Source organism: Mus pahari, chromosome 12 (assembly GCF_900095145.1).
Source record: "Mus pahari chromosome 12, PAHARI_EIJ_v1.1, whole genome shotgun sequence".
NCBI classification, from domain to species: Eukaryota; Metazoa; Chordata; class Mammalia; order Rodentia; family Muridae; genus Mus; species Mus pahari.
This window is the reverse complement of record NC_034601.1, coordinates 40,835,789-40,840,823: the sequence shown is the minus strand read 5'-3', so window position 1 is coordinate 40,840,823 and position 5,035 is coordinate 40,835,789. Positions and strand designations below refer to the sequence as shown.

The 5,035-nt window shown below is 36.6% G+C and overlaps 1 non-coding gene across 1 annotated transcript; it reads right to left on the bottom strand.

The window, feature by feature from the left end:
* Positions 1-2,775: 2,775 nt before the first annotated feature.
* Positions 2,776-2,907, bottom strand: LOC115065141. The gene has a single exon (XR_003844942.1). It is a non-coding gene; the product is annotated as a small nucleolar RNA SNORA17 (small nucleolar RNA).
* Positions 2,908-5,035: the final 2,128 nt, after the last annotated feature.

The following is a 5,035-nucleotide window of genomic DNA, read 5'->3' as shown; positions in this document are numbered from 1 at the left end:
AAAAAAAAAAAAAAAAAAAAGACCATATCAACTATTCTAAACATCCTTTATGCACCCTCTATCTGCCCCTCTTTCAATCTGTAGCATACGGTACTAATTGATAGTCTCTCCAGTTATGTGTTTTTCAGAATGTTGTATATTTGAAATCATACATATCTTCAGATTGGATTTTCCTTCACTTAATACAGTGAACTTGAGTTCCTCCTTTTCTTCTAGTGGCTTATTGACTCATTTCCTCTTACCTCTGAATAGCATTCTATGATCTAGCTGTATTGGTTTTTAAAACAATATGTTTACCTACTTAAAAACAGTGTAACTCTTCCACATATTGAAAAAAAAATTAAGTGATTGTAAACACTGATGTCTAAGTATTAGCATGTAGTGAGTGTTTTGATAACTTACTTCTAGATTATATGTAAGAGCACAGTGGGTTTTTTTAATAACACATTTCAATCTGCCTTTTAATAGGGCTCCACTCTTGTGCACTCAATCACTGGGAGTGACTGAGGGTTCCATCACAAGCTGAGGCCAGTGCTCTAGTTCAGGATCACTGTAAGTGTGCAGGGCAATCTCACTACTTTAACCTTCACTTCCCCGGTGTCATATGAATGCAGCATCTTCTCAATTTTCTTATACACCCATCTGCAATGTGGGCATCTTTGTAAACGAAGTGTCAGGTTGGCTGCATTGACCAGTTCTTTGTATATTTGGGTGGCAGTATTTTATCTCACAAATCATTTACAAATATATTGTCTAAATTTGTGGCTTGTCTTTTCATTCTCTTGACAATACATTTTTTTAATTTTGCATACCGTGTTTAAAATATGAAGTCCAATGTTTTAATTGCTTCTTCTTTGGGGAGATACTTTCTAAAAGGTTATGCTAACCACAAGATTTTCTCTGTCCTATCTTTTGAGGAGACTCATGGCTGTTGATTTTTTGAAATGTTTTCCTGTTACTTATGTATACTCTAAATTTTATTTTATTTTGATTATTGTTTCATTTTCTATTTCTTCATTTTCCTGCAGTGAAAAATGAAGCCATTGATTTGAAATCTTTCATCTAAAACATACACACAATAGTATAATTTCCTTCTCAACATTTATTTAGTTGCAGCCCCAAAATTTCTATGTTGTGTTTTCTATTTTCATTATTTTCAAATATTAAACTCTTTTGATTTTTTTATCTGATTATTCACAAATATGTCATTTAGCTTCCAAACATTTTGAATACTTTCAATATTCTTCTTAGTTGTAGTTTGTTGTTGTATTGTTAGATATTATATCTTGTATGAATTAAATCCTCTTAAATTATTTGAGATCTTTTACAACTCAAAGAATAGTGTACTTGGTCCATGTTCCATGTGATTAGGAGAAAAGGCTAGTGTTTGCTGCATTGGATAGTATGTTTCTAGTAGGCAGTTACACCCTGTTAATACACTGTTAAAATCCACTGAATTCTTACAGTATTCTACAAATTATTAATGGAATGCTATTGAGTATTTTACTATATTTGTTTGATTATCTATTTTCCTTTGCAGTTCTATCAGTTTAGATTTCATATATTTTGATAAGTTTAGAATAATCACATAATATTAAATGGGTATATATTGTTATGAAATAGACTTTATCCTAGTGATATTCTTTTCTTTATTTTATATTGTACTAATATTAACATAGTCAGTCTGTTTCAATTTTCTTTTCATTGCTTTAACTGGAATATCATTTGCATCTTATTTTCATTTTTAATTGCACATAAGAGTGTGCATCTATGTGCAGAGATGCCCTCTGTGGTGTCTGTGGAGGTCAGCAGGGGGTATCAGAATGCCTAGAACAGGAACTACAGTTGGCAACTAGAAATGGGAGATGGGAACCCAGCTCTGGTGTGCGCTATTAACCATCGAGCCATAATCTCTCCAGTCCCACAGCTTTTCCATTATTAATCTATTTTTATCTTCATATTTAAGTTGGGTTCTCATAGGTAGTATACACTTGTATCATTTTCTTTTTTAAAATTAAAAAACATATCAAATAATGTACAATATCATTACCAATTCATTTAAGTCTAAAGTTATCAATGATTTTCTCATTATTTCATATGGGATTTTTTTTCTGATTTTTTTTTTTACTTTAAGTAAGCATATTTATACTCATATTTTATTTCCTTTTTGTCTTATCAACTGCATATGTTTTTATTTTTACTTTTTCACTAGTTCTTTGTTAATTTTATATCATGTACCCAAATCCTGCTCATCTCCCCTTCCCACGTACTTGCCCTCCACCCTTGCAACAGTCCCCATAACAGAGTGAAAAAAATCTTCTTGTGAAAGCTGTGGTGTGTCACAGTGTGTTCCACGGTATACCCTTTTGTCCACACTTCTTTGGTTGCAAATGTTTATTGCAATGCCTCATTGGTCTGGTAAGAGGTCTCCAGCTTCTACTACTCAGTGGGACCTCAGTGGGACCCCTCTTAGATATTGTTGCTCTGTGTCATGGAGATCCTGTAGTTTTTTGATCTGTAGAACACCCTTCCACAAATGCCAGCAGTTTATCCATGGGGTAGATGTTGGGGTGGGACAGTTCAAAGCCCTGGAGGTGGGTCTGATAGAGTGTCCCCACAGGCAGGTCATCTGCCTTGGGCTTGTGCCCACCTGAGGGCCTCAGTCCCAGGTGGGGTTTGGGGGTCATCAGGACCTTCACAGGACTTGTGTTAATCTCAGGCCAGATCCTTGTATGAGCTGGACTGGTGGTCATCTCAGGATCGCCTTTTTCAGGAAATGTTCGTCTACTAATCTTTCAGTTGTCCATTGGTCAGAACAATGAACTTAGGCAGAGCCTCTCTCCTCTCTTCTTCTTACTGATGCACAAGACACGCAGTGGCCACACATGCAACGCTTCTAGGGGCAGGCTGTTACATTTCCTTAATGCTTGCTTAATGGTCTATACTATATAGCCTTGTCACCCTCTACCTTAGAGTGATGTTTACAGCTCCACATAATGTTTAGAATTCACAATAGCACATCATACTCTAGTTCTGTATATTGCATAAATCCCATAGTAGATTATTTTAATTTAAATTGTTAAACTATTAGTAAAATTTTTTACATTGATCTCTGGAGTTTCTTTTCTTTCATTTTTATCCAGATTTCTTTACAGTATAATTTCTAGTGTCCAGAAAGATTGTAAGCCAGAAGTCTGCAATGAGTTGGTCTTTTATATATGATAGGGAAGCTGTACCCATGCAATCTTGGCACTGTGGTCATCTAAACAAGACCTGCACAATGACAGCAGCAGCTGACATCCCATTCCTTTATTTTTGAAGAATTCTTTCAATATCTCTTTTGCCTCAGGTCACTTTTTGATGAATTTTTCTAGTTTTCATGTGTCTTAAAGCTATTTGTTTCACCTATGATTTGAAAGATTGTTCTAGAATTAGAGATGGCAGGTTGCTGTTCTTGCCCTTCAGTGCTTTGAAGGTCCTTTCCACTGCCTTCTAGCTTGCTTTGTTAAGGAGGAAAACTCTTCCTTGTTCTTAACTCTCTCCTCTTCATACATGCACCCAGTGACTGCTTTTAAAATACCTACAGATAGGCTAGCACGGAATGGGGAAGTATCACGGAGCTCCAACCCTAGTTAAAGAACTAGAGGCAACTAAGAGAGCAGGAGAAAAGTCTTCCCCAGGGAGTGACAATCCCTCTCAATTGTTTATCCAATACCAAATAGTCAGCATTGAAATCATATACATAAAAGTAATATTATATGAACTGAATAGGTAATATTAATATATTTAAGCATATATAATTTAAAAGGCAGTATTAATATATTTAAGCATTACTGGATACCATATTTAAGCATATATACACTATCTATCATCTATCTATCTATCTATCTATCTATCTATCTATCTATCTATCTATCTATCTATCATGTCATCTGTATATCTACCTACCTATATGTATGTACACACGCACACACACACGCACACACACACAAAATTCAAGAAAAGGGGACCAGTGGCTATGAATTTGAGAAAGAGTGGGGGTAAGGGTCAATAAGTGCCACTACTCTAGCAGAAGTGAGGCATGGGAGACTAAAGCTAATAAATGAGTCAAACTAAATGAATGCCTCATGCAAGAGCCACTGTTGTTGAGAGCATCAAACAATTTATACTCTGAGTCTTAAGAAAAGTCACAGTACAGTTAACAAGAGTTCAAGCTATACACAGTCCCAAGGACAAGCCACATATGTTCAAAATATATTTTTCCACAGAGGCATATAAAGAAAAGTTAAAACATTTATTTGGATAACAACAGCAAGCGAGAATGAGTAACTCTGAAGTAAGCTGACTTCTGTCTGCTACACCTAGGAGTAGAAACACACTTTCCCAGAACAGCTCCATGTGTTGAAGAAACTGAGATCACGAAATTCTTGTCTTGTTTTCTTCAAGTGTTCGCACATGCTCACAGAACTCCCCTCACAAGATTCCACTCCTGGACCATGTTCCAACCCACCAGAGGGTTGGATGGAGGAAAGGGAGAGAGGAGAAAATGATGTAATTATGTTTTAATTTAAAAAATAAATAAATTCTGTTTGTGGACAGTTGCTTATGAAGCCTCAGTCATGCAGCTGGTTAAGTCAGCCAACTTTTCTGCGTTATTCAGAAACACTTAACTTTCTCTTTCTCGTTTTTGAAATTTCTTTTTCCTCCTCCGGAGTCTGACTTGCTTTCCCAGACACAGTGAGCTTTCTTATTCCTCTCATGATGTTGTCCTCTGGCCCTTTCCTCTCTGTGGCATCTTACATGGAGCATGGGATGATTTCCTTTTGTTCTTTTTCCTTTACTTCTTCCTCCTCTTCTTCTTCCTCCTCTTCTTCCTCTTCCTCCTCATCTTCCTCCATCTCTTCCTCTTCCTCTACCTCTTCCTCCTCCTCCTCTTCCTCCTCCTCCTCCTCTTCCTTCTCCTCTTCTTCCTCCTCTTCCTCCTCCTCCTCCTCTTCTTCCTCCTCCTCCTCCTCTTCCCCCTCTTCCTCCTCTT